This window comes from Apis mellifera, linkage group LG16 (assembly GCF_003254395.2).
Source record: "Apis mellifera strain DH4 linkage group LG16, Amel_HAv3.1, whole genome shotgun sequence".
Taxonomy (NCBI): Eukaryota; Metazoa; Arthropoda; class Insecta; order Hymenoptera; family Apidae; genus Apis; species Apis mellifera.
In genome coordinates this window covers 3,644,790-3,661,140 of record NC_037653.1, presented here as the reverse complement: position 1 = coordinate 3,661,140, position 16,351 = coordinate 3,644,790, and the positions used below count along the sequence as shown (strand labels likewise).

General features: G+C 38.7%; 1 non-coding gene across 1 annotated transcript; it reads left to right on the top strand.

Annotated features, from left to right (window-relative positions):
• The first annotated feature begins 16,015 nt into the window (after positions 1-16,015).
• Mir6002 (microRNA 6002) lies at positions 16,016-16,095 on the top strand. The gene has a single exon (NR_127304.1). It is a non-coding gene; the product is annotated as a microRNA 6002 (primary transcript).
• Positions 16,096-16,351: the final 256 nt, after the last annotated feature.

Below are 16,351 nucleotides of genomic sequence, written 5' to 3'. Positions count from 1 at the left end.
TAATTAACTTTATATACATGGTTTGTTACACCAGCGATTCTCAACTCGATGCGTTATAAATAATGGATATTTGTATTTATTTACATTTCATTTTTTTTCGAGGCTTTGAATTGACGATTATTTTAACTTTTAACTCTATGTACGGCTTGTTACACTAGCGGTTCTCAACTTAATTCGGTGTATTGTGAATAATGGATATTTATATTTATTTACAATCTTTCATTTTTTTTCGAAACTTTGAATTGACGATCATTTTAACTAACTTTATGTACGCGGTTTGTTATACCAGCGGTTCTCAACTCAATTCGATATATTATGAATAATGGATATTTGTATTTATTTACAATCTTTCGTTTTTTTTCGAGGCTTTGAATTGATGATTATTTTAACTAACTCTATGTATGGCTTATTACATCAGCGGTTCTCAACTCGGTACGTTATAAATAATGGATATTTGTATTTATTTACAATCTTTCATTTTTATTCGTTTAATTTATCGTTTTATAGAATTCAAAAGCGAATTTTTGTTAACTTTTAAAGTTTTTTTTCCCACGCATTACGCTTGAAATTCAGAAAGTGTTGGATATCACTGGACGTGCACTCTCCGCCTTCCCCCTCCCCCTCCCCTCTTTTTCTCCACTCCGCTTTCAAATCCCACGATCGTGCGTGCATATATCTATTAAATAACTTTTACCTGTATTTGTAAATCTTCCACCTACGTGTCGTGTTAAACCTCCGAGTGCTGTAATCGTTTCTCACCGACGCGTTAGCTTTGAAGAAAAATTATTCGCGTATAGACAGCAATGGAATTTACGATTCTCTCTCTCTCTCTCTCTCTCTCTCTCTCTCTCTCTCTGCTGAGAGAATTTTATCGGGATATGTATAATATTTCGAGACAAAAAAAAAAAGAAAAAAAAAAAGAAAAGAAAACTCGTATAAACGCATCGTATATTTTCGTTATGGAATTATAACGTTTGTTGCCTGTATATTTCAATCGAAAGAATGATTCAATACCCTCTTTAGTTGAATTTCTTCGAGAAATTCTCTAAACAAGTAGAATTTCGATAAATCAACCTCTTAAATGAAATTAAACGCCATTATCCTCAATTAAGCTTAATAAATTCTTTAGTAACGATTTAAAAATATAATAAAAATATTATTTACAAAGATATTGATTGCGAGTATATTTTGGAAGAATTTAAAGAAAAAATAAATAAGATAGAATTTTTTCTTTTTTACAATAATAACTCAAAAATTGTTAAAAAAAAACGTATCTCCTTAATTTTCAATTTTCTAAACAAGTATAATTTCGATAAATTAACCTTTTAAATGAAATTAATGATGATTAATCCATTGATGACTTATCGGATCAATTAAGAAGCTTAATAAATTCTTTAGTAACAATTTAAAAATATTATTTACAAAGATATTGATTGTAAATATATTTTGGAAGAAAAGGAAAGAAAAAATAAATAAGATAGAATTTTTTTTTTTACAATAATAACTCAAAAATTGTCAAAAAACGTATCTCCTTAATCTTCGATTCTCTAAACAAATAAAATTTCGATAAATCAACCTCTTAAACTAAAATTAAAGGCCATCGATGGCTTATCGGATCAATTAAGAAGCTTAATAAATTCTTTAAAAACAATTTAATATAATAAATATAATAAAATATAATTATATAATTAATAAAATAAAATAAAATAAAATATAAATATATATTTAATATAATAAAATAGCATTTACAAAAATATTGATTGCAAATATTTTTTGGAATAGAATTTATAGAAAAGGAAAGAAAAAATAAATAAGATAATTTTTTTTTACAATATATTATTACATTAACAATAGCTCAAAAAAAAATTGTCAAAAAAACGTATCTCCTTAATTTTCAATTCTCTAAGTAGAATTTCAATAAATCAACCTTTTAAATGAAATTAAAGGCCATTGATGACTTATTGGATTAATTAAAAAAAATTCTATTCCAAATATATTTTGGAATAGAATATATTATTACATTAATAATAACTTTATTAATTACATTAATAAAAAATTGTCAAAAAAACGTATCTCCTTAATCTTCAATTCTCTAAACAAGTAGAATTTTGATACATCTCTTAAATAAAATTAAAGACCATTGGTTTATCGGATCAATTAAGAAGCTTAATAAATTCTTTAATAACAATTTAAAAATAACATTTACAAAGATATTGATTGCAAGTATATTTTGGAAAAATTTAAAGGAAAGGAAAGAAAAAATAAACAAGATAGAATTTTTCCTTTCTTACAATACATTACATTAACAATAACTCAAAAAAAAAACGTATCTTCTTAATCTTCGATTCTCTAAACAAATAAAATTTCGATAAATCAACCTCTTAAACTAAAATTAAAGGCCATCGATGGCTTATCGGATCAATTAAGAAGCTTAACAAATTCTCTAGTAACAATTTAAAGAAAAGGAAAGAAAAAAATAAACAAGATAGAATTGTCGAAAAAAAACGTATCTCCTTAATCTTCGATTAAAGCGCCGTTTATCTCGGTTTGACGGCGCGTGACGCACCGTGCTTGTTCGCTTCCCTCGAGAGAAGCTGTCCACGAAGCTCTTTTCCGTCGCTCTTTTGTTGCCTCGAATGGCCTCGAGGGAGCGCTTCTCTCTAGCGTCACGTAAGAACGTCCTGGAATCAGATCGTAGACACATACGAGGCCTTCTTCTTCTCCTCTCTTTTTCTCTCTCTCTTTCTCTCTCTCGAGAGAGACACTCTACGTGGAAGCTCGGCCGAGATTCCCAAGAAGATGAAAGGGAGAAAATCGGCTCGGTGCACGTGCAGGTAAAACCGAGAGAGCCTGTTCGCTCGCTCGTGTTTCGCCCTTTCCACGTTGCCCGAATGCATTAATCACTCGAAGAGGGAGGGGGGGAGGACCGCGAGCGTGGTGCAAGAGCCGTGTATCGCGCTCTCGTCTTCTCCTCCTCCTCCTCCTCTCCTCGAGGGCCTAGCCGATAGTCACGCACCGCACGAAAACGAATACGCCCCGGGCCATTTTATATCCGTATCCTCTCTCTCTCTCTCTCTCGAAAATCCACGATCGAAATTACCGATAATATTTTGTACACAACCAATTAAATCAATTCGAAATTAGACGAATTAAATTTCAGTTCAATTTGAATTAATTTAAAAAAGAAATAAACAGATTTAATTCGTAATAATTAGATAGAGAAAAATAATAATTTTTAATTTCTAACTCAACATCGTCACGTTTATTCAGTAAATTTTTTAATCCAGAGCACACTGCAGAGATAAGGTGCATCGAGGGAATCGTTCTTCGTATATATATATATATATATATATATATATATTCGTATGATAAATATTCATGGAGTCTCTGCCAACGATCTCCGACTATTCCGCGAACATATAAATGGACGTTAAAATTTTTAACGTTCCAAAAGCGTGCGCGAGGAATGGCGAAAAACGGAGAAAGGAAAAAAGAAGAGGGAGGGGGGAAAAAAATCGAGAAGACGTCGAGAGACTCGCGCGTGTATACATACGGGCATAGCACATCGTCAAATTGTATCTCGAAGAGAAGTTCCAAAGGGCGTGTAGCGTATATACGCGTGTATATACGTATATATAAACTCGGTTATCATAGCCTCGCGTATTATCCGTGAAATCTAATTGCTGATACGTACGTGAAACAACGCCGAGTGTCTTAGGTTAATGTGACGCCGGCCCTCCAGATATCGTAGCGGCAACGAATGCAGCGGCCCCTGGATGAATAATTCAAGCCACCGTGGCAGCAGCGGCGCAGAGAGACCCCAGCGAGAGCCGCGAGAGGAGGCTGTTTCGCGCGCGCACAGAAACCTCGAGCATTCCTGCACGCATTCGGCCGGCTCGCGATTGTAAATCTTGACGCTGCGCCCTTATGGCGGATGTTATGCGCCAATGAGCAGAGAGGATGATATACGCGACCTTGCTTTATTGCGCTCGCTTTGTCACCAGACTCGACCGTTTCCCTGCTCCCACGAACGCTTTTACACTGTTGCCGTCCCCCCACCATCCTTCTCCAAGCATTTTTACGTATGTAAACGTATCGTGCTTTCTTGATTCTTTTTTTTTTTGCAACAAGTCAATTTATTTTATTCGTTTAATAATTAAAAATAATTTTTGGTTTAAAATAATCGATTACGAGGTATTAGTCCCCCCCGATCCTTCTCCAAGCATTTTTACGTATGTAAACGTATCGTGCTTTCTTGATTCTTTTTTTTTTTGCAACAAGTCAATTTATTTTATTCGTTTAATAATTAAAAATAATTTTTGGTTTAAAATAATCGATTACGAGGTATTAGTCCCCCCCGATCCTTCTCCAAGCATTTTTACGTATCGTGCTTTCTTGATTCTTTTTTTTTTTTTTGCAACAATTTATTTTATTCGTTTAATAATTAAAAATAATTTTTGGTTTAAAATAATCGATTACGAGGTATTAGTCTCCCCTGATCCTTCTCCAAGCATTTACGTATGTAAACGTATCGTGCTTTCTTGATTCTTTTTTCTTTTTTTGCAACAAGTCAATTTATTTTATTCGTTTAATAATTAAAAATAATTTTTGGTTTAAAATAATCGATTACGAGGTATTAGTCCCCCCCGATCCTTCTCCAAGCATTTAAACGTATCGTGCTTTCTTGATTCTTTTTTTTTTTTGCAACAAGTCAATTTATTTTATTCATTTAATAATTAAAAATAATTTTTGGTTTACGTAAAATAATCGAGATATTAGTCAATTTATTACTTAACCGAAGATTCGTCTAAAAGGTTATGCACGTATTATTCATTTTTGCAACTCATGGGAACGAATGCAAATTGGATAGGCAAAATGGTGGAAAGGATTGAAAGCGAACACGGTTTGGAATGCCTCGAGCTGTACAATAAATCATCGAAACTCCATCATCGCTCGATCGAAAGATCGTAATTCTTCGCGGCGAGGCATCGATCTCTCGCGAGCTTTACCGAAGAGAAACCCTCGCTCGAGATTCAATAATTCGATAAAATTCCGACGGATCGTTGCCTGCAACTCGGCTGTGCCAATATTTTATGGTAATTATTATAACTTTATTTCCTTTCGATCGTTTTGCACCGTCCGATGATAAAATATCGGGGATTTAATAGTTGTGAAACACGTACGTGCGTGCGTGCGTGCGTGCGTACATCCGTTTCTCCGATTTAAATTGTAAATGAAACGGTGATCAATTCGCCACTCGGCCGGCCAAAAAGGACAAAGCAGATAACAACGCGCAATCGGCGACAATCGTTGAATTACCTCGAAGATGGAAAAAGAAAAAAGGAAAAACACGTATTATCTATCTTTAGCACGAGTAGGATAGGCACGTAGCGTACCGTAAGATAGATAGACCTTTGGCGAGTACCAACAAACCCCGAGGCGTTCTTCCCTGATAAATAATCGATTCGCAATGGTCGTCCTCGAGGATAAATCTAGCCGGGCAGGCTCATCCGTCTGGGACACCGGCCACCACCGAGAAGAACGTATGGAGGCGTATATATGGTATATAGCGAGAGAAGAGAGTTGGATGTCTCGCTGTTTACGGTGGTTCGTTATACACTGACGAGGTGGTACGAGGTTATACGAGGTGGTAGATATGCAGCACGGTATCTAAGAGGGGCAGTAGCGATCGTAATTCTCGCCGGACGACTCCGCCGTGTGTTCCTTTGCGCCGTGCTCCAACTCGAATGCGACGCTGGCTCCCTCTCTCTCTCCCTCTCTCTCTCGCTCGCTCGTGTTGAACGCCGCGCGCGCTCGTGGTCGCGAAGGTAAGCCCGGATCATATTCTTAACGAGAGTGTTTTACGATCAGAAGAGCCTTTATCTACGGCGGTGTTGTTGGCGTTATCCAAGACCACGAACCGAAAGGGAGTTAGCGTGAAAAAGGGATGGAAAGGAGAGGGAAGAGCGAAGCACCGGCCGAAGGTGGCCCGTGATGTATCTCGCACTTAGCCGCGCCATGCCGCCGCACCGGACCACACCGCGTCGTGCAGCGCCACCAGCGCCATAGTTGGGTTAGGTTTTTTATTGCGTTGTCGCGATATCACGCGTGTACCTATAGCGTGTACCGTCCCGATCGCTCGTTTGTAATTGTCGTCGATGTTTTCGTCGCCGTGTACGTTGCACGAAAACGACGCGATAGGAATGGGTGAAGTAGAGCCTCTCGTCGTGTTTGACAATGACTGGAAAGAGAAATAGGTTGATCCGATACGAGAAAATCAGAGTATAGTCGTAACTCGTTCGACCCGTGAAGATTGTATTTGCGCGAGGGACATTGTCGAGGGATTATTCCCGTTTTCTTATCACGATTCCGATATTTCTTTATTCGGGAAGAAAAAAAATTCGAGAGATACACCGTTGTACAGCGACCAGACATTTTCTATTCGATTGAGTAGCCGACTCGACTTTATTTCAATCTGATCGTGTCAACGTAAATTTCCTTCAACTCTAATTTACATTCGGTGCCCGTTTATATAGATCGCTGATAGTTGAAACACACCTTTCAACGGATAATAGTACACGATCCAAAATTCCTCTGGATATACTTTTGATTCCTTCTTTCTCTTACTTTTCCGTGTTCCATAAAATACAAAGGAAACTTTTGTCGAGGACAGTGCGTGAAATAGACTGAAAGCCTTTGTATACCAGATGGCGACACTCGCTCGTACTTCGCAACAATGTGTAGCTTCGCCATTTATCATTCAACGTGTATGTATAAGATTCTTATCTTTTCCGAATATTACTTGAATTTCAATTTTCGAATTTTGAAAAAGTTTTTTTCCACAAACGTACAATCGAATCGATGGAAATTAATACATCGTCGATGTAACAAGCTCTCGTCGTCACTCGGCGTTATCTTTATGCGTGGCGAAAGCTTTCATCAACCCTTTCGGTTGACTCGGGCCCCACTTATTCAAATGAGACGTTCGCTCGAGCCGCACGATACGATAAAGAGATAATTCAGTACACGTACCAGTGCATCGTTATTGCAATTATACGTAAATGAGACGATTACGTGTTCGGTCATACGAAAGACGATCGGCCCGTCGTTTTCTCCGTCGCTAGGACGTTTTTGTCGAGGCAGGGGTAACCATTTCTTTTCTTTTTTTTTCATCCGCGGCTATTCCATAATTTAGATACGTCCTCTGCTGCATTAGGCACAGGTCTAGAGAGAGATTTGAATTTCTCCTCCTTTCACGGGGGTAGCTGCTGGAGATCATTCACCCTGTACACGTGCACGTGGATAAGATCCCATGAATACGTACCTAACGTTGGCTAATTTGCATACGCAACAGAGAAACTTATCCATGGTGTATACACGTTTTACGTACTGGGTGTCTCGTCCTTTTCCATTGAAAATTTGGATTGGCCAGATAAAAGAAAAATATATTTTCGAAATAGCTTTTCGCGTCGAGAATTTTTCTTGCATAATTATTTATAATAAAATAAAATTTAAATAAAAATTAAAATAAAATTAAAATATTGTTTATTTATAATTATTTATAATAAAAATTTTAATCAAGATTCTACAAATTATATATATAATTTAAAGTGTATGATATTTTCGAATATTTTATGAAAGAACGAAATTTTGAAACGCGCTATATGCATAGCCGCGCGCGCGCGCGCAGTCCGAGAGCGTGGACCGACAGGACATCGCTCATGGCGCTCCCTTCGTCCTAAAGCGCTATGTTACAGGGGGTTGGGGGCACTTACTTCGTCCCCGTACTCTTGTACCTTCGTTATCCACTCCCCATTTATCCTTCACGTGATCCCCGTGTGTACGTGTACGTACTACACCACCTCTTCCTCCTCTTCTTCTGTGTAATCGGAGAACTGCGAGCGCCATTATCCGAGAGGCGAAAGAGCCAGCAGTCTCGAACAGAGCCGCGAAGGCTAGACAATTTCTTCCTTTATGAAAATTCTGAACCTGTTGAATACCCGCCAACTCCTAAACTTTTTATCTTTATAACTTTTGGAGAGGAAAATTTTCGTGTAATCGGTTCAAAAATTATAAATTCTTTTCAATTTCGATGATAAATTTGATTGGAAAAATATTTCTATTTCTATATTTAAGAGACGCTTGCGAATTATTATAATTATAAAATGATAAATAAATTAGAAAAATGAAGATGTAAACAGGTTGGGAAAAGATCTTTTTCAACCGAGCGTATGTTGTTTTGGTGATACAAGGTTGGTCAGCGTTGTGCGGATAGATAGTTGTGAGAGGCGACTTGGGCGCAGTATACTTTTACAGCAGAAGCGGAACAACGGTAGCGAAAACCGCGCTCCCAGTTATTTTCTAATGCCGAGTACCGCTGGTTGGTTTACGAGGCTATAAACTGACGTCACAATACCAGGAGCCCGGGCTGCGCGATGGGTCGGATGCGGCTGCTAACGCAAACGCCACCACTTCGGATAATGGATTCATATGGCTCGTAAAATTAAAGGATACGACAAATTTACCGTCATATTTCACCGGGATCTTTTGATTTCGGGGGTTCGAGCGCGTGTCCACGTGAAATTCGATTTTATCCTCGTCGTTTATCGATTTGAATCGAATTAATTCGGATTTTAGATTTTTCCAATTATTAAAAATGTACGAGCTATAAATTTAAAAAAATTATTTGGCTATTCTATTTAACGTAAAAATTTAGAAAGAAACAATTCATAATACTGTAACGCGTCAATATTCGTTAATATTATTGGTTGGTAAATTATTGCGCAAGAGGGCTCTGGTGTTTACGAGCGAGTGTGTAACTCGATGCGAAGGCAGTTCGATATCGTCCACCGAAGCGTACGCTTCTTACATGTTCTTCGATCGTCTATACTTCAAAAACTACGTAAGATATATATATATATATATATGACGTATTTTTCATACATAAATTCGGTTCATCGAATATGGACATAAATTTACGGATCACCCTGTACATACTATACGTCTATACATCGCAATTTTTGTTTCGTATCGTTTTCAGCCAGGCGCGCGTGAAAATGAACGAAAAACGTAAATTTTAACCGCGGCGCGGCCGGGTATACGATGCCAAAGACATCCGGCACATCGTAGTCAGGTGCAACGCATAAAGTATCGCCTTGCCTTCGCAATTTTGCCTACAATTCGGTTATAGGCGTTTATTCCACGCGGGACGGTTTGATCTACGACGATAATAAGACGTCGGGTGTGCGGGGATTAGAATAGAGTCTCGCTGCGTAGAGCCTTATTAAGACTTAAATTGGTGGAAGAGAGAGTGAGGAGGAAGAAGTGGGAGAGAGAGAGAGAGAGAGAGAGAGAAGGCCGGCGGGGATGGTGGTGCATCCTGGCATTATGGCCGCCGCTCCTTGAGTTTCGAGGGTCCGGGATGAACGGCTGGCAAAGATAAGGAAAACTGGAGGGGGGTTGTGTGCTCGTGGTCGGGGGATTTGGGGGTCGGGGACATCCATCTTCCTCCCCCCTCCCCACCACGTCCCTCCTTCCACGGCTCTGCCCCGTTGCATCCTACAGGGTTCACCGTACCGACATACATCTCCTGTCGAGAGGGGAGAAACCCCCCCCTTCTTCGTCTTGTCCTTTGCTCAAGTTTAACTTTACGCTCCATCCTTCTCCGACCATCGGTCCTTTTTCCTTCCAGGTTTCTTTCCGTGGCCGGAGTGGTGCGCACAAGACCCCGTCTTCTATCTTCCTCGGCCCTAGCCAACGGAATGCGAGGGAGAGAGAGAGGAGTCGAGGCAAGAAGGACGGTCGCGGAGCCCGGGCGAGGCAGAGAGAGAGAGACAGAGAAGAGGAGGGCCGAGCCACGAAACGAGCCGAGCCGAAGAAAACACAAACTTAATCCTACGCGTGATTCATCTGGGCCGCCATAGATCTGGATTATCTCCCGTCATCTGCATATTTACGAGTATCTGCTTTGTCCTGATTGTGCGTGCCCCACGCGCTCTTTTATTCCAGCGTAGGAAGTAACGGGGTACGTAGGTACCTAACTTGCCGACTGACTTTCTTTGTGCGTCACTTTCCTTTCGTTTCGACACTGTCGACGTTACTACAGCGTCAATATTCCTTCAGATTACCTAAGTAGACGCTTATATAGACGTTTCGTATGCGTCGTAGAGAAATTTTTATTGAATCGTTTTATCGAGCAACATTACGCTTGTTACATTTTTCGCGCAAAAACAGTTTTCTCACATTCTTTTGCTCTACGTACGATCCTCTTATAAATCATCGGCCGTGATGCATGTTATTTCATCGCGTAAATGATACATCGTCGCGAATAGCACTTATATTCCACGGAGGGAATAATAATTTTCCAAAAAACTGGCCATCACTTGGAGCGAAAAATAAAAGATTGCAACAAGTTTACGTGTGCATACAGGGTGTGCAGAAAATCACGATTCACCATTCCTATCATTAATTAACTGAATTATTACTGCAAGCGCGAAGAAACATGTTGACATAACCTCTCAAATTTCTACAAACGTTCCTTTTTTTTGCATATGAATACGAATTAACAAATTTCGTAGAAAAAACTCGATTGAATTACACAAAGGTGAAAAGTGTTTTTGATACCGGTACCGAAAAAGCGCATGGCGCGGATTAATTAAAATTCGATGGCTCGGGGACGATTAAGGCTCATATTGTTCGTCAAACGGCAGACAATCCGGGTCGAAACGAGAGTCGAGGATACACGTACGCGTACACGGACGCGTGTCCGTGAGCCGTGTAACAGGGAGGCCCCCGTTATCAGCTTATTGTCGGCTGTGCTGAGGTATGAGTTAAATCCGCGCGTTCACTTTGTGCGACAATTATTTATGCCCCGTTAAAGCCATGGATGTTTGCTGCGCGCTTAACGACGCGTTATTCAAGCCCAATGATGGGAATCGGTGCGTATACCGTATGTACGCGCGCATGCGCGATTACGCCTAGAATTACGATGGAAACGAATTCAGCGAATGCGTCGTTGCTTTCTTGATTTCCCGAAATTAAATTTCGTAAATTGATCATTCGAACCTTCTCCTCAATAAAATTTCAATAAAATTTAATCCTTTCTCTAAAGCAATTATTTATTTATTTCTTCAACTTTTCAAATTTATTTTTTCGTAATTATCCAGATTCTCCTAATATTTTTTTGATCGATAAAATAATCGCAAATTATATTTAACTCTAGAATTTTCAATTTTCTTCAATCTCTTCCAACGGAATTGAATACGAATTATTCGCCGAACTAACGAGATGAAACGTGAAAGATACTGTTCCTGATCGTCTCGGCGAATGAAGATTTAAAACTCGAGATTCTGCACGGTATTTTCGCCCGCCGTAAAATATTACGTAACTACGTCTCGGTTCTGTGCATTCCCCGTGCTACACTCGGCCGGTAAGAAAGAAAACCGTAACTCGAACCGACCTAAATCAACATCACTTCCCGAAGGAACATCGCGGGGGAAGATACGCGCTTCGATCGTATCTCTATCACGTAATCTCCATAAAGAATAGATCTCTCCCCGATCTCTCTCTCCTAAGAAAAACTTGACCGTGCGACGAGCATCGAACCTCTCCCCTCCCCTCCTCCCCCCTTTTTCTTTATCGGTGAACGGGTCAAGCATTGTTGTATCCGTAAGTTGTGAGACGTTTTACGTAAGAATTTCCACCGGGAGAGAGAATCCCGGAGAGAATTTCTTCGTCCCGATCGAACCGTTTCTGAATTTCAAAATGTCGGCAAGAAGTTGCGGTCACTTCGATTCCGGGAATGATTCTTTTTTTTTTTTCTACGAATAATATTTAGTTCTAGAAATTTGAGAAATTGATAATTTTTTTTGCCCGTGTAATTTATTAGAAATTTATTTATTTTATCAAATTTATTATATAAAAACATTTTTCGATAATGATAATTTGTAATTTGTCTCACGAGATAATATTAATATAAGATAAATTGGACGGTGATAGCTGGTAATCGATGAACGACACACCGTGCACCAACACGGTTGCTGTAAATACAAGAATCAGGAGGGGGCCTCGTTTCGGCAGGAGGGAAAAGAAAGAGGAATAAAAATTCATTTTCGACGTAAACTCTTCAATTCCCCCTTCGATGATCCACGTTATCCGCTTCACGTGCGAGCAAACAGGTTCGACATCAAAGGAGGAATGGCTATCTTTAGCCGTAGACACACCGTTCCCATTAACCGAGTTATTTAATTTTAAAGCTCGACTCTTCGCTCGGAGGAGAAAGATTACAGAGCGAGGAGCGAGGAGCGAGGAGCGGGGAGGGGGGTACAGGCCCGGAGGATCGATCGATGGGTGGACGCGGGAACGAGCCGTCCAAGCCGGTATTTTCGCCATTTGTTAGATTAAAAGACATTTTCGCGTGCGAGAACGAGGCACGATCACGCGAATGGAGAAATGTCGATCGGGTAAACGTGCTCGAGTGTAGATTCGATGTAAACACGGTGGTAAACGAAAAGTCTGGCCACCAAGTCTGTTGACTGTTATTAAACGTAAACAGGAGAGGAACGGTCGAGGAGCGCAACGATCGGTTTTTCTGCCGGTAACCGGAGATTAAGAAAATGAAGGGCGTAGAAAAAGACGGGGAGTGGGTGGGGTGGGGGAAAAAGTGGGAGGAAACCGGAGCGACGCGCGAGCGTCGGATTGGCGACGGAGAAGAGCAACTGATAGTGATGGGTTAGTTCGATTTGCCAATTCGAAATTTCACGCATTTAAGATTTAACGTTACGTAATAGAAACGAGATATATTTTAAACAAGTAATCATCTTCTTTACCCGTTTCTCTTACACGAACGTAGTATATTTTCTATCATAGGATATTTAAACGCGTAATAACGTTTGTTTCCTTTTCTGGGATGAAATTTATTTATTGAACCAATATGTGTGAAGACGTAGCACATCGTTCAAACGCGTTTGCAGCTTTGAAAACAGAAGTTGGCCGAAAACTAAAAACAATGTAATATCAAGATCAAATTAATGGTAACGAATTATGATACGATTTGGAAATCTAGATTTCATTTCTCGAATATTGCCAATATCTTTTTCTTAAAGTTATTTATGCATCGAATACATTCATTTCGTTTCCTCGAGATAAATTTTAATTTCCATTACTTTTATCCTTCGATTAATTTACACAACATGTTATTCTATTTTATACTTCGATAACAAATTTACGAATATTTATCTCGTTAAAAACGTAACCGTAACATTTCTTAAAAAGACTTTTGCCCAGTTTCTAACGCTTTAAAGTATCTTTTTCGTTTCTGGAAAGTCTTGAAAATATTCGCTCGTGCGAAAGATTGGATTCTTGGCCGTCAATCGCGTATCTACTTGCGATATACTTGGTTCCATCACTAGTAGCAAGAAGCAGGAGGATGGAACGTGGTGGGAAGACGGATGATCGAGTGTAGAGGCACGTCGTCGCTATTACCGGTTGAGTAGGTAATTTGCAGATCCGAGAGAATAACTCGGCGAGACTGATCGCGAATTAATCAAAGACCATCATCGCGATCCGACGGCGAGCGGTTTAGACGGACAAGGGAAGGGTAGGAGGAGGAAGAAGAGTTTGATTTCCAATCTCGATCGTCGTTTATCGTAATAGAGATAATTTTATCGCGTCTGTTTCCAAAACTTGGAATAAAATTTTTACGTGAAAATTGAGCTAAAAAAATTCTATCTTAAACTTATTGTATGATTAATTTTTGGAATTTTCGAAAATTTTATCGAATACACGTTTAGTAAGAATAAAGTGAATTTTAGAGGCGTAAAAAATATTCGCTCCTTGAATATTACATCGGGTCGTTCGTCAAACCGTGTTGTTATTTTCCAGTTGGTTTTCTACCTGCAATGGATGCAGTTTAGTCAACATTCGGAAGCCATACCATTTTATCACGGCCATTCAAACCCCATTGGCCGTGCAGTAGAGATACCGCACATATCTATATACATGTCTAGCCCCCCTCCCTCCCCCCATTCCCCATGCATACAGGGTGAGCCGAACGAAATGCCCGGTCACCGTTCAAATGAAGAAATAAAAAATTCAATTTAACGAATCATCGCCGTTTTTAAGGACCGGTGATCCGGCTCAACACCCGTAAAGATGAATCCGAGATAACTTTTAGCTGCAAATATTGACCCTTCGGCCCTCGATATTCCTTATCTCGTCGCCTGCTTTTTTTTTTATCTTCTTTAGAATAGAAAAAGAAGAAGAAGAAGAAGAAGCCCTCGTTGTTCCATCGTTTTCGAATCGTTATACGCACGAATTTCAATTTTATCGGCGCGTGATCATTTTGAAAATTCTAATCTCTGTGTCTTGAATTCTTAATATCCGCTACGTTAAGGATTCTAACCTCAAAATTTATAATTCTAACACAAACTTATATTTTTATGGAAAAAAATAATTATTATTATTATTATTATTTGATTTCGTCACAATTCATTATACACATTGCACAATTATTTATATCGCGTAATATTCGATCCCGCTTGTTTACCAGTTGAAAACACGTGGCCTTGCACGCGTTCTGCACGAGATTATTATTTAAAAAAGATACTTATTGGAAAATTCCAATCTAGGAAGAAAATTCTCGAATTCTCGTCGTTGAAAAAGAAATGTAATTAATAGTTTCTCAAATCTATGTAACTATATATATATATGTGAAAATGATTTTCGGATAAACATTATGGCGAATATCATGAAGAAGCTTCCGGTAGATTTCGATCGCGATAAAGATAAGGAACACCTGTTTCGATATCGATAACAAAATTATATACACACCAGCTTATTATAACACCGTGTCGGTGTGATATTATCTTCTTTATGCGCCTTTGTGAACGCTTGTGAAAGCTTGATTCCACGGTGGTTATTGGAAATCGATTACGCGCCTCGATAAATTATTATTAACTGCGTCGTATCAAACGAACGATAAATTTCGCGTACCTTGTCTTTTACTTCTCCCTCTCTATCTATCTATCTTCTTTCGGCTCGGGAGCCAGCGTCCCGCGCTTACGTTCCATCATTCTCTCGTATTCAAACCATGGCGTCCGTTCTTTTCTGTTTTAGCGGCGGCCGGTCATTTAACGATTCCTCGGCCGTTCATTCTTCGACCGTTTCGCGCTACGTATTTCTCCGTGTGTATAATTTTCTATGCGATAAAGATACATTTTTTTTCTCTTTTTTGGCGCCCGCATTCCTTCATTTTCTCGCGTTAAATTTTTTCAATGATCGTGGAACACGCCAAGCTTTCGACCGGCCGGGATTTGGACGTGTTTTTTCGGTGGAATAATAATAATAAATGAGGGAAACGTGTAATTCGGAATTTAAAAGTTGGGGAAGTAAATAAATATTTGTGCGATAATGGATAAAAGGATAAAGTTCAGATTTCATCGTGAATCTTTACGTATTTGATGTGTAGATAGGATAAATCCAGAAATGATTTGAATTATTATTGATCCAAAATTTCATGTATAATTAATATTTACAGGGGTTGGTATTTAAATAAATTGTGGATATGATTATTTTAAGAAATTCATTGGAACTAAGAAAGTTTGTAAATTTTTTCATTAGAAATTATTTATTTTTTTTTTCAATATAGATAATTATTAAAATCAAAGATAATAATTAATATAAAAATTATTTCTGTGTATAAATATATTAAATCAATATTCTTAAAATAATCAGAATAATGTTCATTGTTTATTAGTTTATTATAAATTTTGATTGTAATAACAATTAAAGTTTGTAGAATTGGTTCATTGATTAACGAAATGAAAGAAAGGTAGATAATTTATCCTTCGAGCGGATTGTTGTTCGAACGAAGCAAATGTATATGAAATAAAAAAGTGTGGAAAAATCGTGTAGGATGAAATAATGAATAATTTTGGCGGTTGAAAAAACCGAATCAAAGTCACCGAGGAATAAGAGAATAAGAAGGAATATCACATTTACGGGACGATATTCACCTTCGAAGGATTTTTGCTGATCGAAGCGAAGGGTATTCCGATCGTAATAACAATCGAGAGTAACGTTTCGTGGCACCACTTCCCGTGATCAAAATCCATATCTCATACAAGGTCACAAAACAAGCAAAACAGGAAAATATCTAGGCTAGGGACTTTTTTACCATCCGCCGCGATCCATTGCACGGATTGAACTGCTGCGTCTGCACCCGTCGGATAGTTTCTGCTCGCCTAGGCGGTCCATCTCGAACGAATATCGTCGATTTAAATAAGTGAACGTTTCATAAAGTAATATTAGCAACCTTTCCGAATTTCTCCTAGTGGAGAATCATTTTTAATTT